Below are 21,715 nucleotides of genomic sequence, written 5' to 3' on the forward strand. Positions count from 1 at the left end.
TTCTACAGCGCCATTGGCCTTTGGTCGATAAGGAGTAGAATTCCTATGCGTTATTTTGAATTGCTCGCATATATCTCCCATCAAGTGACTGTTCAAGTTTGCTGCGTTATCTGTAACGATAGTCGCATGAATACCGAAACGACAGATAAGATTTGAGTGTACAAAGTCCACTACAGCTTTTTTAGTGACCGACTTGAGAGTGACAGCCTCTACCCATTTTGTGAAGTAGTCTATGGCAACCAATATAAATCTGTGTCCATTTGAAGCCTTTGGCTCGATTGGTCCAATGACGTCCATGCCCCATGCAACAAATGGCCAAGGTGCAGACATGGGATGCAATTCCGTGGGAGGTGCATGAATCAAATCACCGTGCACCTGACACTAATGACACTTTCGAACAAAACTAAAGCAGTCCTTTTCCATGGTTATCCAATAATAACCTGCTCGGAGGATTTTCTTTTCCAAGACGTACCCGTTCATGTGGGGTCCGCACACTCCTGCGTGTACTTCGTGCATGATCTTTCTTGCCTCCTCGGCGTCGACACATCTTAGTAGGTTGAGGTCCGGGGTCCTCTTGTACAACAATTCACCGCTCAGAAAGAAACCACTTGCATGTCGCCTAATGGTTCTCTTTTGATCTCTAGTAGCATGCTCGGGGTATTCTTGTTTCTTCAAGAACCTCCTGATGTCATGGTACCAAGGTTGCGTATCTGATCCTGCCTCGATTATGTTGCAGTAACCGTGTCTTTCCCTGATTTTGATTTCCAAAGGATCGACGTGGGCGTTGCCCGGGTAGGGTAGCATTGAAGCCAGAGTAGCAAGTGCATCCGCTAGTTCATTGTGACACCTCGGGATATACCTGAACTCTATTGTTTTAAAACGCTTGCCGAGGTCCTCCACGTGCTGTCAGTAAGGGATAAGCTTGACATCCCGAGTTTCCCATTCACCTTGGGCTTGCTGGATAATCAGGTCAGAATCTCCCATGATCAGTAAGTCTTCGACATCCTGATCGATCGCCATATGCATGCCCATGATGCAGGCTTCATACTCAGCTGTATTGTTTGTGCAAAAGAAACGCAGTCTAGCTATGGCTGGATAATGCTGACCGGAGGGCGAGATCAAAATTGCCCCAATCCCTACACCTTTGGAGTTTACATCTCCATCAAAGAACAACTTCCAAATATGAGCGTCCTCCGAGACCACTTCTACGGTGTTTACTTCTTCATCTGGAAAGTAGGTACTCAATGGCTGGTATTCCTCATCGACTGGATTTTCGGCCAAGTGATCTGCTAGCGCCTGGGCTTTCATTGCCGTGCGAGTAACATAGACTATGTCGAATTCAGTAAGCAAGATTTGCCACTTAGCCAGTCTTCCAGTAGGCATTGGTTTCTGAAATATATACTTCAAAGGATCCAACCCGCTTATGAGGAAGGTAGTGTGAGTTTGAAGATAATGTCTCAGCTTTTGAGCAACCCATGTCAGAGCGCAACATGTTCTTTCCAGCAGAGTGTACTTGGCCTCATAACCGGTGAATTTCTTGCTCAAGTAGTAGATTGCTTGCTCCTTCTTTCCGGTTATGTCATGTTGCCCGAGGACGCAACCGAAAGAGTTCTCCAAGACTGTCAGATACAAGAACAGTGGTCTCCCTGGCTCTGGCGGGACCAAAACTGGGGGATTCGAAAGGTATTCTTTGACTTTATCAAAGGCTTCTTGACACTCAGCTGTCCATTTGATTGCCGCATATTTCCTTAACAGCTTGAATATGGGCTCACACGTGCTTGTCCGCTGGGCAATAAATCGACTGATATAGTTCAACCTGCCCAACAAACTCATCACGTCTTTCTTCGTTCTCGGGGGAGGTAGATCTCTGATAGATTTTATCTTAGTTGGATCTAGTTCGATACCTCTCCTGCTTACGATGAAGCCCAAAAGTTTGCCCGACGGAACTCCGAAAGCACATTTGGCTGGGTTCAACTTCAAGTCATACTTCCTTAGTCTCTCGAAGAACTTCCTTCAAGTCTTGGATGTGATTATCCTGCGTCCTGGACTTGACTATCACGTCGTCCACGTACACCTCTATTTCCTGATGCATCATGTCATGAAAAATGGCAGTCATGGCCCTCATGTAAGTAGCCCCAGCATTCTTCAAACCAAATGGCATGACCCGATAACAGTAGGTGCCCCAAGGCGTGGTGAAGGCAGTTTTCTCGGCATCCTCTTCATCCATCAATACCTGATGATACCCAGCGTAACAATCTACGAAAGACTGTATCTCGTGTTTGGCGCAATTATCAACGAGGATGTGGATGTTGGGCAGTGGGAAATTATCTTTGGGACTTGCTCTATTCAAATCTCGGTAATCTATACATACCCGAGTTTTCCCGTCCTTTTTCAGTACTGGAACCACATTTGCCAACCATGTTGTATACTGGACTACCCGAATCACTCCCGTTTTCAGTTGTTTGGTGATCTCCTCTTTAATCTTGTCACTGATCTCAGTTTTGAACTTTCGTTGCTTTTGTTGAACTGGAGGACAATCAGGATGAATTGGCAATTTATGAACCACTAGATCAACACCTAGTCCCGGCATGTCATCGTATGACCAAGCAAACACGTCTTTAAATTCAAAGAGAAGTTGAATTATCGCATCTCGCGTTTTCTTGTCCGTGTGAATGCTTATTTTGGTCTCCCGGATTTCTTCAGGAGTTCCTAAATCAACTGGTTCGGTGTCATTCAGATTTGGCTTAGGTTTATTCTCAAAATGTTCCAACTCTCGGTTTATTTCCCTAAAAGCTTCTTCTTCATCATCATATTTTGGTTCTGGGTTCATTAATTCACAGTTAAATAGCTCGTTGTGATCTGGGCGTGAAGTCCGCAAGCATGTCATATTTAAAGCCGCATTATTATAACTGAAAGGAAATATAAAAGGAAAAATAACAAAAATCAGAACAAAAGAAAAAATGGGAAAGCAATGATGATTTTTTTTCATTTTCTTTGGGAAGTTGGAAGACAACAATGTTTACAACTTAGGAATTCAAAACAACAATTGAAAGGAAGAAAACTTTCAAGTTATGTCCTGGAGATAACTTGTGGCACAGGAAAGGTGGCAGGACAGGTCTACCCGGACTTCCGTCTAGTCGGGAATGGCGTGGCCTCCCAGTTTCGAAGTTTGGCATTCGGCCCCACGTACAGCATCTCAGCAGTGCTTGTGCCTTCACCTGGTTGAACCATGTGAGTCTCATAGAGCATTTCTCTCATTGCCCCACATATCTCCTCGATTTCCTCAGCCGTGAAGACCTCATCGTCTTCTTCTTCGGTGTACCTTGGCCTGATGAAAGTTTCATATAAATCCGGCAATGGTCGAGGTAACTTCCAACCCTCATTTTTCCTTTTATTTGCCCACTCTTCATCTCCTAGAGTGGGTTTGAAACCTAGTCCAAAAGGTTTCTTGGTGGTCGGCAAGGTGATGGGTTCTGTTATTCCCTACATGGTTCGTCCAAGCCCTTTCCCTGGCCTAAATCCGTGCCGGATCATCTCTTTGGCCACCATAACCGAGGTGTTAGACAAGAAAGGCTGGGGACAAGGTATTCCCTATTCAGGATGCTCTGCCAGTACAATCTCGAAAGCTTGATAGACAGTGTGTTCGCTCCCTTCTCTTGGTTCAAGATATGGGATGGATGGGTCCCGATAAATAGCATGCTCGTCTTCTCCATGGACCACGATCTCTCGGTCTTCGTACTCAAACTTCACCATCTGGTGAAGAGTGGAAGGCACAGCTCCTGCCGCATGGATCCAAGGTCTGCCGAGGAGAAAATTGTAGGATGTATCCATGTCGAGCACCTGGAAGGTTACTTCAAACTCGACTGGTCCTATGACCAACAACAGGTCTATTTCCCCCATGGTATCTCTCTTGATGCCGTCGAAAGCCCTTACGCAAACATTATTGGGTCGGATTCTTCCGGTCCCAATTTCCATTCTTTGTAGCGTGGAGAGCGGGGAAATGTCAACACCTGAACCTCCGTCCAACATCACCCTCTTGACATAGTAGTCTTCACATTTAACTGTTAGATGCAGGGCTTTGTTGTGAGCTGCTCCCTCTGGAGGTAAGTCATTCTTGCTGAAAGAGATCTGGTTAATGGTGAAAAACCTCTCCGTCATCCGTTCCAGTTGTTCAACTGAGGTTTCAACTGGTACGTATGCTTCATTCAAAGTCTTGATCAAGATCTTTTGGTGCTCGGCCAACCTCATCAATAACGATAGCATGGACATTTGCTCGGGGCATTGGCGTAGTTGGTCTACTACTTCGTAGTCTGGCATTTTCATTTGTTGGAAGAAAACTTCTGCTTCTTCAACGCTTACAGGCTTCTTTGGTGGGAAGCGTCTCCGTGTGGCGTTGTTCAGCTCTTGGGTGTTTGAATACCTTCCAATGAGAGTACTTTCTGGAAGTTCCCCCGTGACTTCTTTACCTTTGTATGTTACCAACGTCCTCTGATAGTTCCACGGTACTGTGGACGGGTTTGTCATCGGCTTTTGTGGCACGCGTCCGATAACCACTGGCTCATTCAGCCGAGGTGGTTGAATCGTCCCCCGGACCACATAGGCCCCTTTTGGTACGTACATAGGTTTTGCCTTTTTGACCTCGAAGTTCTGCGACTTCTCTGCTCGACCTCGTGGGATGTAAAGAACTCCATCCTTTACCGGTACCACTTTCTTCTCCACCTTCTTTTTGGGCTTGCGCTTTGCAGTATTGGCCTTTTCCCCTTTTTCTGGTTTCTGGGCTGTTTCAGGCTTTTTCCCTGCGTCGACAATGGCGATTATAGCTTTCAAAGCAGGGTCAAATTCTTTGTCTTCGCAAATTATCCCGATCAGCGGCCCGTTATTGTGAGCAGGTAATGGATTGTTAGTTACATTTGGGACCTCCTAGTCCCTTAGCACTATTTTCCCTTGCTCTATCAAATTCTCGACCACTCTTTTTAACGACCAGCAGTCATTTGTATCGTGCCCCTCGGCCCCCGAATGATAGGCGCATCTGACTCCAGCTTTGTAAGAAGGTGACGTCGGGTTTTGCCTTGTTTGAGGGACTGGTTGCAGGAAGCCCAACCGGACTAGCTTCGGGAACAAAGTAGAGTATGGTTCACCGATGGGCGTGAAAGTCCGCCTTCTAGGCGGCTCCTGAGGGCGGAAGTTATTCTGCGGAGGTTGTGGGTTATAGTGGTTGCGGTAAGGAGGCTGATTTCTGGGAGGTGGAGCTTGGCCTCAGTTGGCTTGTTGCGGCGGATGGACATAAGGTTGGGCATTCATGACCATATAGGGTTGATGAGCATATGCCAGATTTGAGTGGGGGTAGTAGTGTTGTGGGGTTCTTTCCAGAAAACGGGGTCGGGGATTACGATATTCCCTTGTTCCTGAGGCTGCTATGGCCGTTTCTTCCTTTTTCTTCCCTCTTGCCATTCCTCCGGACCCGCTTTGGACGGCTTGGGAGGTCGCCCTTATGGCTGCTTGACTCAAAATCCTACCTGTTTTCAGACCATTCTCCACCATCTCTCCAATCTTAATTGCTTCTGCAAACGGCTTTCCCATAGCTGACATCATGTTTTGGAAATAGTCAGACTCTTGAGCCTGGAGAAAGGTAGTGACCATTTCCACTTCATCCATGGGAGGCTTCACCCTCGACGCCTGCTCGCGCCACTTAATAGCATACTCTCTGAAGCTTTCTGAAGGTTTCTTTTTCAAGTTCGATAGAGAATTTCGGTCTGGTGCGATGTCGATGTTATACTGGAATTGTCTCACAAAATCTCTAGCGAGATCATCCCAGACATGCCATCGGGACATGTCCTAGTCCATGTACCATTCCGAGGCTATTCCCACCAGACTTTCCCCGAAATATGCCATTAGCAATTCCTCTTTTCCGCCGGCTCACCTTAATTGGTTGCAATATTTCTTTAGGTGAGCAATGGGGTCAACGTGCCCGTCGTACTTCTCAAACTTTGGGGTCTTGATGTTACAACCCATATCCGCATGTGTTAGTTCATGCCATATATTAGTTAACATAAATCCAAGAAGGAATTATGTTTGAGATGATAAGAAGTCAATCTTATTGGTCTTAAGTGATACAAGAGTGTATAAGGGTAATTAACCAGTATTAGAAGTTAAACGAATCAAGGATGTTGTAACTCGTATTTTCAGGTAATCTAGCGGTGCTTAATACACTCAAGAGGTCATTTATTAAGGTATTTTAATCATATAATATCCGTATCATAAGTCTTGAAGTCAAACGAGTTATGAAACAAAAGTCGACAAAAGTTGTCGCAACTTAGGTTCATAATTTTACTTAAACATTAGGTCAAATGTTTCTAATCTTTTCTCATAATTTACAAGGAATTACGGGGTGATATACCAACCAAATTAAATATCTATGAGTCTAGTTTCCAACGCATTAAACCGTTCATCGATACGATCTTGGAGTAGAGAGATATTCGCATTTTCGCGAGACTGCGCCAAGCACCTCTCTATGGGGCCCACTAAGTCGGTTTAAGATATTTGGACCTATATAGGATGACTCCAACCCGTTTTAAGTCATTTCTTTTCACTATTTTCAGACCTTAGAACCCTAGGAACATCCTCTCAAGGTTCTCTCAAGATTCAAGACCCAAAAAGGGGCAAACAACACAAATCAAGTGTCGGGAATTCCGTGGCGCTAGTAAGTCTCTTGTTCTTCTTGTTGTTGCTCATTTTTGTGTTGTTCCAGATCGTGTGGGAGGTTGTTTTAAAGGGTTTATGTTCTGTAAATACTCCCTCATGTTCTTAATATCAATCCTAGGTGATTTCAAGCCTTCTAAAGTGATCCTAGTGCCGAAAAACACTAATTGATCGCTAGTTTCGCTTTTTTGTTGTTGTGGCAGCATTGGAGGGATATTTCATGGAAATTTAAGGTCAAATTGGAGTTGTTATTTCTGTATAAAGGTAAGTAATCTCTTACTCTATATGTATTTAAGATTATCCAAGTTGCGGCTAAGCCATTGAAGCTAGAACTTGTGAGATATATATCGAAAGGCTTGGTAGTAATGTTATTGTTTTGTGGACAGTTTTGCGTTGTTGTTGGGCTGCGTATTTTACTACTATCTTGTGGAGTTTTGGAGGAGGAAGGGTGTGGAGAAACACCATATATATGTAGGGTTATGGGCTGATAGTTATTCGTAACATTTCCAGGTTGTTTGACACGACTACGGTGGTCGTCGTATGTATGGAGTGATTAGGCTATGTGTGGACTATTTTGGGAGGCTCAATATGTTTATTATTGATGTTGTTTGGGCTGTTTGGTGACTGTTTTGAATGGTGTGAGGTCATATATATAGGGGAGGTGCTGTCCGTTTCATCGTAAAATAGGTTGTGGTCGATACATAATAGTTATGACGCTTAAATGATAACGATAGTATCGTTTCTCTTATTGTAGACTAAGGAGTTTTGACAATTGCATAGCTTGAGATTGGGGCAGTATATACAAGGTATGTTAGGATATCCCTTTCCTTCTTTTGCACGACTCCGATTGTACATAATGTAATGAACGATCTTCCAAGATACTCTACTCTTAGAAGCTAGCAGTACTTACATTGTTTTCCCTCTTATGGAACGATTGATGTTAATGTTGCTTCTCTTATTCTTATGTTATCAATGTTGTTGGTACTTCCTGATTCTTATAAGGTTCATAGTGAAGAGTTAGTCCTAATAACGTGTACAGATGATACCGACCTTACGTCACTCCGAAAGGTTTAGAATGTGATTCCATGAGTCGAGCATGCATTATATATATGTATCTATTTTACTCTACCGAGCCACGCTATAGTTGGCCGGGTACGGCACCTATTGTGCAACCACTGATCAGTTGAGTTTTACCGAGCTCCACGTGGCCGGGTACGATTCTACCGAGCCTATTATGGCCGGGTACGATATGATGATGATGCCCACAGAGGCGAATGCTTTAAAGGTTTATGTATTTATACATATGTATCATGCATTTCATGTAAGTAGCCCTCAGAGGTACTAAGATGTTACAGGTTGTATATTCTCTATCCTTGCTTACATTACTGATCGCATTTATGGTTCCTTGCCTTACATACTCAGTACTTTATTCGTACTGACGTCCTTTTATTTGTGGACGCTGCATGTCGTGCTGCAGGTCCTGATAGACAGGCAGGTGCAGCTCCCCCACCACAGTAGACTGTCCAGTTCAGCAGTGATTGGCGAGATCCCTTCTCCGGACTTGCCTTGGTCTTGGTATGCAATTTTTGTTATAGACATTATGGGTATGTCGGGGCCCTGTTCCGGCTACGTTGCAACACTTATGTTCTTTTAGAGGCTCATAGACAGGTGTCGGCTCATGTATAGTTTGGTATGCCTTGTCGGCTAGTTTTTGTTGTATAGTTTTTCATAGTAGCGTGGTAGCTCATACCTTATACGTAGTTTCTTGATTGTCTGGTCATCCCCTGCTATGTATGTTCATGCCGTCATATTTTATTGCTGGTTGTCCATGATCTAGGTCTACCATTTATATTGATCTTGTCAGCCTTAAAAGATAATAATGAAGGTTAGATGAAATGTACGTTGGTGCTCGGCAAGTGTGGTCGGGTGCTAGTCATGGCCCTTCAGTTTGGGTCGTGACAAACTTGGTATCAGAGCAAGTCTGTCCTAGGGGTTGTCTATGAGCCGTGTCTAGTAGAGTCTTGATTATGGATGTGTAGCGCGCCACATTTATAATCAGGAGGCTACATGACATCTAGGGTTGTTACCTTCTTCCTGAATCTAGATCGTGCGTAGAGTTGAGTCGTAAGTGTTCGTCTCTAATATTCACCTTGTTTTTTTCAGTGATGCCTTCGACTAGGAAGCAAACGATTAGTAGACAGCTTGATACAGCAGCAGGAGAGGGTACCAGTCAGGTGCCCCAAGTCAGAGCAGGACAAAGTGAGGCTCAAAGTGAGATGCCCTCTCATACCTCATCTACTCCATCTCCTCCAGAGGATATTAGAAGGCACCCAGCGCCTCCAGTTCCTCCGTCTGGCACTCCAGACCAGGATATACGGAGTGCTTTGCAGTTATTGACTAGCTTGGTAGCTGCTCAGGATCAGAGGCAGAATACAGGTGCTGCTGAGAAACCAGTTAGTACAAGAGTTCGTGATTTTATTAATTTATACCCTCCAGTGTTTACCGGATCAGACCCCAAGGAGGACCCACAGACTTTTATTGACCAGGTTCATCGTACACTTCGGGTTATGCATGTTAGTGATACAGAGGCAGTAGAGTTGGCTTCTTATCGGCTATGGGATTTAGCGGTTCTCTGGTATGATAGTTGGGAGAGATACAGGGGTCCGAACCCTCCTCCAGCTGTGTGGAAGGAATTTTCTGAGGCCTTTCTTCGTCACTACTTGCCAGTTGAGATACGACGAGCTAGAGCTGATAAGTTCTTGAACCTTAGACAAGGTAATATGAGTGTGCGAGAGTAAAGTATGCAGTTTGATTCTTTGGCAAGGTATGCTCCCCATATGGTGGCCGAGATGAGTGATAGGGTGCATATGTTTGTGAATGGGTTGGGACCACATCTGATAAATAAGTGTACGACAGCCTCCTTGGTGGAGGGCATGGATATTTCCCGTATTCAAGCTTATGCCCAGACCCTAGAGGATCGTAAACGCCAGCAGAGGGCAGTTAGGGAGCAGGATAGGGCCCAGCATAAGAGGGCGAGATTTGCAGGGTATTCTGATGACTTCAGAGGCCGCATCAAGCCACAGTTTTCGAGGAGTTCGGCGCCACCTGTAGCTAGTGCTCCTCCACAGTTTCAGAGGCCTCGATATGATCGATCCTATTCTGGTCCAGGTCAGAGTTCGCGGGCATCTGGCTCGCAACATCACAGGGATACTAGTCAGATGAGACCACCAACACCACATTGTGATCAGTGCGGCAAGGCCCACTTTGGACTGTGTCGTCGAGGTTCTGATGCATGCTATTCGTGCGGGCAGCCTGGCCATATGATGCGGGAGTGTCCTAATAGAGGAGGTGATGGTATGGCTCAGCCGACTGGATCTGTGTCTGGTTCTTCCTTATCAGTTCGACCTCCAGCACGGGGTTTTCAGCAGTCGAACAGGTCGTGGTAGGGGTAGAGGTACAGTGCCGAGTTCGAGTGGTGCTCAAAATCGAACCTATGCTCTAGTAGGTCGACAGGATCTCGAGTCGTCTCCAGATGTTGTTACAGGTATTATATCTGTGTTTTCTTATGATGTATATGCGCTGATTGATCCGAGATCTACATTATCATATGTTACACCCTTTGCGGCTAATAAGTTTGGCATTGAACCTGAATTGATAAGTAAATCCCTCGCGGTATCTACTCCGATAGGAGATTCTGTGATTGCTAGAAGGGTATATAGAGGTTGCACTGTGATGATTTGTAGTCGTCAAACCTCGGCAAATTTATTTGAGTTAGAAATGGTTGATTTTGATGTGATAATGGGAATGGACTGGTTGGCCTCATGCTATGCAAATGTTGACTGTCGTACGAAGATGGTTAGGTTCCAATTTCCGGGTGAACCCATCATTGAATGGAAAGGGAACATTTCTACACCGAAAGGTAGGTTTATTTCCTATATTAAGGCAAGGAAAATGATCTCAAAAGGTTACATTTATCATCTCGTTCGCGTTAGGGATGCGGATGCGAAACCGCCTACTTTACAATCAATCCCTGTGGTAAACGAATTCCCAGATGTTTTCCTAGATGAACTCCCAGGCCTTCCTTCTGAAAGGGAGATTGAGTTTAGCATTGATGTGTTGCCTGACACTCAACCGATCTCTATTCCTCCATACAGAATGGCCCCGGCAGAGTTGCGAGAGTTGAAGGTGCAGTTGAAGGACTTGCTGGATAAGGGCTTTATTAGGCCTAGCACTTCACCTTGGGGTGCACCAGTCCTATTCGTGCGGAAGAAAGACGGGTCGTTACGGATTTGTATCGACTATCGACAGTTGAATAAGTCTACTATAAAGAACAAGTATCCACTTCCAAGAATTTATGACCTGTTTGACCAACTCCAGGGTGCCAAGTATTTCTCTAAGATTGATTTACGTTCAGGGTATCATCAGGTGAGGGTTAGGGAGAAGGATATTCCAAAGACGGCTATCCGGACAAGATATGGGCACTTTGAGTTCTTGGTGATGTCGTTCGGGCTAACAAATGCCCCAGCAGCTTTTATGGATCTCATGAATACTATATTCAGGCCCTATCTTGATGTGTTCGTGATTGTATTCATTGATGACATTCTAGTGTATTCTCGTTCGGAGGCGGAACATGCGGGCCACTTGCGGATAGTATTACAGACGCTTCAGGATCGTAAGTTATATGCTAAGCTCTCCAAATGTGAATTCTGGCTAAACTCAGTAGCATTCCTTGGCCATGTGATATCTGATGAGGGTATTAGTGTCGACACTCAGAAGATCGATGCAGTAAAGAATTGGCCGAGACCTACAACACCATCAGAAGTCCGCAGCTTCCTAGGGCTAGCAGGATATTATAGGCGGTTTGTAGAAGGATTTTCCTCTATATCATCACCATTGACTAAGTTAACACAAAAAGCTACCAAATTCCAGTGGTCTGACACTTGTGAACGTAGTTTTCAGGAGTTGAAGAATCGATTGACATCTGCACCAGTGCTCACTCTTCCTGAAGGAACAGAAGGTTATGTGGTATATTGTGATGCCTCAGGTATAGGTTTGGGGTGCGTATTGATGCAGCGTGGGAATGTGATTGCTTATGCATCAAGACAATTGAAGAAGCATGAAAAGAATTATCCAACCCATGATTTGGAATTGGCTGCAGTAATATATGCTTTGAAGATATGGCGGCACTACTTATACGACGTCCATGTTGACATCTACACAGATCACAAGAGTTTACAATACATCTTCAAGCAGAAAGAGTTGAATTTGAGGCAGCGTAGGTGGCTTGAATTATTGAAAGACTACGACGTCGAGATATTGTATCATCCCGGTAAAGCCAATGTTGTGGCAGACGCTCTCAGCCGTAAATCAATGGGAAGCTTAGTACATATTGAGGCAGGTAGATGGGGGTTGATTAAAGAGCTTCATCAGCTAGCCAATATGAGAATCAGATTGTTAGACTCTGATGACGGAGGTGTTACTGTACAGAATACATCAGAATCATCTTTGGTAGCCGAGGTAAAAGCACGACAATATGAAGATCCTATCTTAGTACGATTAAGAGAAAGCATTCAACAGTGTAAAAGTATGGCTTTTGGGATCGGAAAAAATGGGGCACTGAGATACCAAAGCCGATTGTGTGTGCCTAATGTGGCAGGGTTGCGAGAGAAGATTATGAATGAGATTCATCAATCCCGATATCCCATCCATCCCGGCTCGACAAAGATGTATCATGATGTCAAGGAGCAGTATTGGTGGGATAATATGAAGAAGTCTATTGCAGAATTTGTAGCCCAGTGTCCCAATTGTCAACAAGTAAAGATAGAACATCAGAAACCCGGTGGATTGCTTCAAAATATAGAGATTCCGACCTGGAAGTGGGAGGTGATTAATATGGACTTCATTATTGGATTACCTCGCTCTTATCATAATTTTGACTCCATCTGGGTGATAATTGATCGACTTACAAAATGTGCCCATTTTCTGCCAGTGAAGACAACTTACACGGCTGAAGATTATGCGAAGTTGTATATCAAGGAGATTGTTAGGCTTCATGGTGTGCCCATATCTATTATATCAGACCGAGGAGCTCAATTTACGGCTAACTTTTGGAGGTCTTTCCAGAAGGGTTTAGGCACACAAGTAAATCTCAGCACTACATTTCATCCGCAGACTGACGGACAGGCTGAACGTACCATTCAGATGCTGGAAGATATGCTACGAGCATGTGTTCTAGATTTTAAGGGGAATTGGGATGATCATCTTCCACTCATAGAATTCGCCTATAACAATAGCTACCATTCCAGTATTAAAATGGCCCCATACGAGGCACTATACGGGAGGAGATGTAGATCACCAGTTGGATGGTTCGAAGTCGGTGAAACAGAATTATATGGGCTAGATTTGATTCACCAAGCTATTGAGAAGGTGAAAGTGATACAGGAGCGATTGAGGACGGCACAAAGCAGGCAAAAATCTTATTCTGATGTCCGACGTCGTGATCTAGAGTTTGAGGTTGGTGATTGGGTTTTCCTGAGGATCTCACCAATGAAGGGTATTATGCGTTTTGGGAAGAAAGGTAATCTGAGTCCAAGGTATATCGGGCCGTATAAAATTCTTCGACGGATTGGACAGGTTGCTTATGAGTTAGAATTGCCATCAGAATTGGAATTTGTCCACCCGGTATTCCATGTATCTATGTTGAGAAAATGTATTGGAGACCCTTCTCGAGTCATCCCTATCAAAGATGTACAAGTTACAGAGGACCTATCATATGAAGAAGTGCCAGTGGCGATATTAGATCGGCAAGTCCGCAAGCTGAGAACAAAAGATGTAGCTTCCGTCAAAGTATTGTGGAGGAACAAAAATATGGAAGAAATGACATGGGAAGCAGAAGAGGAGATGAAGTCTAAATACCCTTACTTATTCCAGAATGAAGATAACAAGGATGCTGGTGGAAGACAGGATACATTGGAAGGTGAAACGGCTCTATGAGGTAAGCAATAATTTGAGAATACTCCTCCTTAATACAAAATGGTGATATGTAGATAATGTAAATACGCATAATGCTTTGTGTAGCCTTGTGAAGCCATATGTTGGGATTAATTACTTGCAAGTTTTGCTAGTGACCATTTTATAGGGGAAAATTGATCGAAAATTGCCATTGGAATCCACGATGATTTAAACTCCCCATAAACCCTTACATTCGAGGACGAATGTTCCTAAGGGGGGGAGGGTGTTACAACCCATATCCGCATGTGTTAGTTCATGCCATATATTAGTTAACATAAATCCAAGAAGGAATTATATTTGAGATGATAAGAAGTCAATCCTATTGGTCTTAAGTGATACAAGAGTGTATAAGGGTAATTAACCAGTATTAGAAGTTAAACGAATCAAGGATGTTGTAACTCGTATTTTCAGGTAATCTAGCGGTGCTTAATACACTCAAGAGGTCATTTATTAAGGTATTTTAATCATATAATATCCGTATCATAAGTCTTGAAGTCAAACGAGTTATGAAACAAAAGTCGACAAAAGTTGTCGCAACTTAGGTTCATAATTTTACTTAAACATTAGGTCAAATGTTTCTAATCTTTTCTCATAATTTACAAGGAATTACGGGGTGATATACCAACCAAATTAAATATCTATGAGTCTAGTTTCCAACGCATTAAACCGTTCATCGATACGATCTTGGAGTAGAGAGATATTCGCATTTTCGCGAGACTGCGCCAAGCACCTCTCTATGGGGCCCACTAAGTCGGTTTAAGATATTTGGACCTATATAGGATGACTCCAACCCGTTTTAAGTCATTTCTTTTCACTATTTTCAGACCTTAGAACCCTAGGAACATCCTCTCAAGGTTCTCTCAAGATTCAAGACCCAAAAAAAAGGGCAAACAACACAAATCAAGTGTCGGGAATTCCGTGGCGCTAGTAAGTCTCTTGTTCTTCTTGTTGTTGCTCATTTTTGTGTTGTTACAGCTCGTTTGGGAGGTTGTTTTAAATGGTTTATGTTCTGTAAATACTCCATCATGTTCTTAATATCAATCCTAGGTGATTTCAAGCCTTCTAAAGTGATCCTAGTGCCGAAAAACACTAATTGATCGCTAGTTTCGCTTTTTTGTTGTTGTGGCAGCATTGGAGGGATATTTCATGGAAATTTAAGGTCAAATTGGAGTTGTTATTTCTGTATAAAGGTAAGTAACCTCTTACTCTATATGTATTTAAGATTATCCAAGTTGCGGCTAAGCCATTGAAGCTAGAACTTGTGAGATATATATCGAAAGGCTTGGTAGTAATGTTATTGTTTTGTGGACAGTTTTGCGTTGTTGTTGGGCTGCGTATTTTACTACTATCTTGTGGAGTTTTGGAGGAGGAAGGGTGTGGAGAAACACCATATATATGTAGGGTTATGGGCTGATAGTTATTCGTAACATTTCCAGGTTGTTTGACACGACTACGGTGGTCGTCGTATGTATGGAGTGATTAGGCTATGTGTGGACTATTTTGGGAGGCTCAATATGTTTATTATTAATGTTGTTTGGGCTGTTTGGTGACTGTTTTGAATGGTGTGAGGTCATATATATAGGGGAGGTGCTGTCCGTTTCATCGTAAAATAGGTTGTGGTCGATACATAATAGTTATGACGCTTAAATGATAACGATAGTATCGTTTCTCTTATTGTAGACTAAGGAGTTTTGACAATTGCATAGCTTGAGATTGGGGCAGTATATACAAGGTATGTGAGGCTATCCCTTTCCTTCTTTTGCACGACTCCGATTGTACATAATGTAATGAACGATCTTCCAAGATACTCTACTCTTAGAAGCTAGCAGTACTTACATTGTTTTCCCTCTTATGGAATGATTGATGTTAATGTTGCTTCTCTTATTCTTATGTTATCAATGTTGTTGGTACTTCCTGATTCTTATAAGGTTCATAGTGAAGAGTTAGTCCTAATAACGTGTACAGAGGATACCGACCTTACGTCACTCCGAAAGGTTTAGAATGTGATTCCATGAGTCGAGCATGCATTATATATATGTATCTATTTTACTCTACCGAGCCACGCTATAGTTGGCCGGGTACGGCACCTATTGTGCAACCACTGATCAGTTGGGTTTTACCGAGCTCCACGTGGCCGGGTACGATTCTACCGAGCCTATTATGGCCGGGTACGATATGATGATGATGATGCCCACAGAGGCGAATGCTTTAAAGGTTTATGTATTTATACATATGTATCATGCATTTCATGTAAGTAGCCCTCAGAGGTACTAAGATGTTACAGGTTGTATATTCTCTATCCTTGCTTACATTACTGATCGCATTTATGGTTCCTTGCCTTACATACTCAGTACTTTATTCGTACTGACGTCCTTTTATTTGTGGACGCTGCATGTCGTGTTGCAGGTCCTGATAGACAGGCAGGTGCAGCTCCCCCATCACAGTAGACTGTCCAATTCAGCGGTGATTGGGGAGATCCCTTCTCCGAACTTGCCTTGGTCTTGGTATGCAATTTTTGTTATAGACATTATGGGTATGTCGGGGCCCTGTTCCGGCTACGTTGCAACACTTATGTTCTTTTAGAGGCTCATAGACAGGTGTCGACTCATGTATAGTTTGGTATGCCTTGTCGGCTAGTTTTTGTTGTATAGTCTTTCATAGTAGCGTGGTAGCTCATACCTTATACGTAGTTTCTTGATTGTATGGTCATCCCCTGCTATGTATGTTCATACCGTCATATTTTATTGTTGGTTGTCCATGATCTAGGTCTACCATTTATATTGATCTTGTCAGCCTTAAAAGATAATAATGAAGGTTAGATGAAATGTACGTTGGTGCTCGGCAAGTGTGGTCGGGTGCCCGTCGTACTTCTCAAACTTTGGGGTCTTGAAACCCACTGGTAGGTGTACGTGAGGGAACATGCATAGGTCGGCGTAAGAGACGCTTTTCTGTCCGCTCAAACCTTGCATATTCTTCAAACTCTGTTCAAGGCTTCTCATTCTTTTGGCCATCTCATTTTGTTCCGCAATTCTGGGGTTCTGATCCTGCCCAGGTGCAAGCTCGCACTGAGGCTGTGGAGGATTAGTGCTGGTAGCGAACCTAGTTGGTTCCATCGAGAAAGATGGGGCTTGGAATGTAAACGAGGACGAGTCAAAAGTCGGCTTGTATGCAGCAGGTTGTGCCGTGATCGGGCAAGGTGGTGCAGTAAAGATATTGGTGTTTACATCCGTCGTTGACACCCGAGGATGAGACTCAGAGGGCGATCCAGCAGAGAAGGCTGAAATGGCTGGGTATCCGAATGGGGTAGCAGGATAACTTATGGGGACATTAGAAGTCCCGCTTGTCCTGGAGAATAACTAAGGGAATCCAGGAACGATGCTTGGTGGCTCTTTTCCATTATTCCAGTCATCAAGTATTTCCAGCATGCGAAGCCGCAAGATTCTATTTTCCTCCGCAGTTGCGGATTCGGGCGTGAGGACGGCCGAGATAGAACTTTCCTCGGAAACAGGGATTGTTGGCAATGGAATCTCTGAAGACATTTCTACACTTCCTTTTGACCTGGTGAAGTAAGTGTGAGTACTGCTTCCGGACTTAACAACAGGTAGTTGAACACTCCTCTTTGACCTCGTGAAGTATGAGTGCGAGGCCAGACTTTCACCAAACCAACCGTCTTCTCCAAAAACCTGGAGGAACTCAATGACAAATGAGCGGTTAATTCGAAACAAATAACAGATAGGCAATCTCATGTTGGGCATGATGCACCTATACAGTTAAGTGGATTCCTATATGTTTGCGACGAAAGCATGCGTCATTCCGGCATTCTTTTTAGGCTTTTTATTATTTTCCCCTTTTTTTTCAATTTTTCTCTTTGGTTAAACCGTGACCGGATCCGATGAGGATTGCCTACGTATCACGATGCCACGTGAATCAGATCATTACGTAGTTCAAAAACACAAATGAGCGTAAAAGAAGCAACCTTTTAATTGTTGAAACGGTCTATTACAAACTACATTTTGCAAAAGAAAGAGCAAACTTTGAAAATAAACCTAGACTCAAAATAGACTAAAAATCACCCTGATGGGAAAAACAAGCAAGAGATGCTAAGATACAGACTTGACTTATGAGTACATTATGGTTTTGAAAATTGGTGTCCGCGGGGCATCGTTCGGCCTCACCGCGGTCCTAGGTGTGAGATCCCTCTCAAGTTGCTCCAGCTCATGCATGGTCTGCTTGACATAACCCATTACTGCCGAGAGGACGGTAACGCTGGTCATGTTCTCACATTGTAGACATCGTCTGGTGATGGCATGGGCAATGGCCTTGATCCTATCTTTGGTTTGCTTCTTCTCTATGAGTAGGCGTTTTATCTGATCGCTACATATCTTGAATACCTGAGAATCCTGTATATGCTGATTCTTCAGTCGCCGTACTTCTAACTTCATCTGGCTTAACATATCGTAACAGTATCTGCTCTCAATTTGGAAATCCTTGGCCTGATTAGCTGCTTTGATCTCAAGTGTAGCCATCTCTCTCTTCATTTTAGCAACAGTTTTCTCGTGGTCACCTTTCAATTGATTCAAGTATCGACGATGCTTATCTGCTTTTGTATCCCACTGTGCCCTGAGCTCTGCTATGACGTTTTTAGATTTCTCTAAACCCTCTTGCCATTCCCTGACTTCACTTTTTAGCCTTTTTATCAACTGCTCGTATGATCGACGCCTTGGCTGTTTATCCGCATCCATCCTTATCTGTTTGATCTGGGCTTTGAGCATTTCGTTTTCCTGAATCAACCTGTTCCGCTCTCCCAGATCGGTAGCAACTTGCACATTGTGCTCATATATCAGGCTTTCCACTTGTTGCTTCAACCTGCTGATTTCGGCGCAATAGCCTCTTTCTTTTGCTAACCAATCCCACTGCCTTTGCGACGACTCGGCGAAATTCAGGATGTGGGGTCTCTTAGCCGGCCTTTAATGCTCAAGTTCCCTTCTATACCATGCAAGGTAACCTGGCGCCGTCTCACCTTTGGCTCGATACCGCACGCAAGTATCTGATTTCAAATATTGACACTCACTCCAGATTTGGCGAATTTTCGCTTCTGGAAACTGTCCGTCAGGACTTATCTCAATTGTTTGAGCGCTAAGATCTTCCTCATGCGGTACTGTCTGGCATCTTCCGAGCTGTCTCAAAACTCGGCAGGGCGCGTAAGGTTGAATGCTCTTAAGCCCCATTAGTAAGAAATGAGTTCTAGTTATTGGCATATATATGACTTCGTCAACAGGCAACCATCCCAGTGTCCACTGTATTTGGCTGGCAGTAAGAGCTTGAAAGAATGAGGTCCATGCCATAACTCCTTTGGGCAGACTGATCTCTTTGGTTCTCATGTAAAATTCTTCTACGCAAGTTTTCTCCGAGGAACCATGGCTCAAGAGCTCGTAATGATGGCAAAGGTGTTCAGTCATCCACATTTGTAGCAGCAAGTTACAACCTTCGAAGAAATTCTCCCCGGCTTTGCAGGCTGTGAGAGCTCGAAAGATATCAGATACTATCATGGGCGCGAGAGCGCTATTGTTTTGAGTGAGCAAAGTACTGACTACCCCAGATATTTTCAAATCAATATTCCCGTATTTCCTCGGAAATATCAGAAGGCCTAAAAACATCATCATGAAAGCTACCCGTCTGTGCTTGTCCCACTTCTGACGAATACCTTTGTTACACAGTTTGTTGATCGGATTGTTGAATCCTCCTTCATGACCGTACCTGTCATATATGAAGCATGGAGTACAAAAACTGGCAGCCAGATCCGGGTTGTGGACCATCCTGGGTATCTTTAGTGAATCTAAGAACCGATGCATTGTGACGACCCTTGGGGCGACCAGGTATTTATGCTTTAATGGAAGTTCAGCATTTCCGATGTACCCAGCCATTTCTTCCAGAGTCGGGGTGAGTTCAAAATCGGAGAAATGGAAAACATTGTGCGTCGGGTCCCAGTAGGTGACCAAAGCTCTTATGATATCCCCTCGAGGCATGATTTCCAATAAACCCGTGAGACCTTTCAGATATTTCTTGACCTCGTCTTGTCCTTCAACACCTAGATCATTCCACCATAGCCGCAACTTGACAGGGATTTTAGTCATTATCGAAAAGTGTTCATTTTGCTTTGTGCTCATCCTGCACATTTATTTAGGGTGATTTATTAAAAAAACCTTTATTAGACTCAAAAATTAAAAATCATCTAGATCCCCTTTTTTAAGAGATTTTTTTTTTTTGCAAAATGGGAGGTTGGACCCGATGAGAGTTGCCTACGTATCTCACACCGTGTGAGAATCAAACCGGCGTAGTTCGGTACATCGTGAATAGAGAAAATCAATTAAACCCAGAAAAGCAAGAATATGTTTTTTTTTCTTATTTTCTTTTGAAAAGAGATAAAGACTAAAGAAAATATTTATTTTCTTTTTTTAAGGAAATATTTGGACTATTAGTCTGAATTTATAAAAGAGGTACTACGAAAGAAACAACATTTTTTTTTGAATTATGAATTTTCCATTTTTTTTACCTTTAAATAAATACCCTTTTTTTTATTTTGAAAGTGATTAAAAGAAAATTTTTATATATATATTTTTTTTAATAAATCAAACTAGAAGACAAATTTTGTTTTTTTTGTTTCTTTTTTTTTTTAGAAAAATTCCGGCGAGGTTTTGACACTACTCGGACATTGGTTTTATTTTTCAAAATAAGTAATTATCTCCCTACGCTGCTATTTTTCCCCTTTTTAGAAACCGGTCAGCATGCGGAACTGAAGCAAATAAATGCGCAAAACAAATAGGATGCAGCAGGATGGTCTTTTCATTTCAGGTTGCCTGTCCTAGACGGACCCAACCCCTGTGTTGAGCCCCCTAAGTCAAATGCAATATGATGCAAATAAGCGTTCCTACTAGGGATCCGGCATGAAGTTTCGTTATACTAGGTTTATAACCTGGGTATTTGTTCTAGACTGTGTACCCGAGCGGACAACTCGAGTCGAGGAGGGGGCTACGTACCGGGGACCCGCGGGATCGTCCGGCTTTGTAACTTGTCCGACCTCTTTCTTATTTCAGGTATCGACACTAACAGAATAGGGAGTCTCGACCAGCGAGCTTCTCCCTGGAGGTAAGAAGAGAAGGGTTTCGGCACAATTTATATACAGTTCAGATAATATCAAAGCGGTAAAAAAACAATATTTAGCACGTTATGCAAAAACATGTAATAAAGATCAGATAATAAAGCCAAATATAACAATTATTCTAAGCTCGAATTCTTGAACCCTGAACCAATGGTTCTGGGTTAAAAAAATTCCCCAGCAGAGTCGCCAGAGCTGTCACACCTCCTTTTTGCGCGCCCGCCCCGGAGGGTAAATGCGCGAGGGAGTTTTTCCAATTTAAGTGACAATATTCGAAATGGGATTATTTAATTGATTCAGAGTCGCCACTTGGGAAAGGTTTGGCTTTTGGTGTCCCAAGTGACCGGTTTATCTTGAATCCCAAATCGAGGAAATTTTTGACTTTTCCAAAATGAAGTCTGCGAACCAGAAATTCTAAGTAAGGAATTCTGTTGACCCGAGGGAAGGTGTTAGGCACCCTCGAATCCCGTGGTTCTAGCACGGTCGCTTAAATTGTTATAATGGCTAAATATCTGATTTAAATACATGTTACAACTTACGTGCTTTTATTAAGTTTAAATCGGTTTATTATTATCGTTTATTTTTATAGAATTGCAACGTTGTGAAAATGCATCTCGAACCACGTCACAATCAATGCACCCGTGATCGTCGACACATTTTTGACTCCGTTGAGATTTGGATTTGGGTCACATCAATGTGCACCCGAATTTAAGAATGTAATTTAATTAAGCCGCGCCTAAAGAGTCTAACGTGTTATTGTCTTTGGAGAAGGCAGAGAAATTCACTAGACCGTCCATCTCCAAATTCTAAATGTTTATTATGATTAATTATTGAAGGCCCCGCAATGTG

Source organism: Nicotiana tabacum, chromosome 3 (assembly GCF_000715075.1).
Source record: "Nicotiana tabacum cultivar K326 chromosome 3, ASM71507v2, whole genome shotgun sequence".
In the NCBI taxonomy this organism is placed as follows: Eukaryota; Viridiplantae; Streptophyta; class Magnoliopsida; order Solanales; family Solanaceae; genus Nicotiana; species Nicotiana tabacum.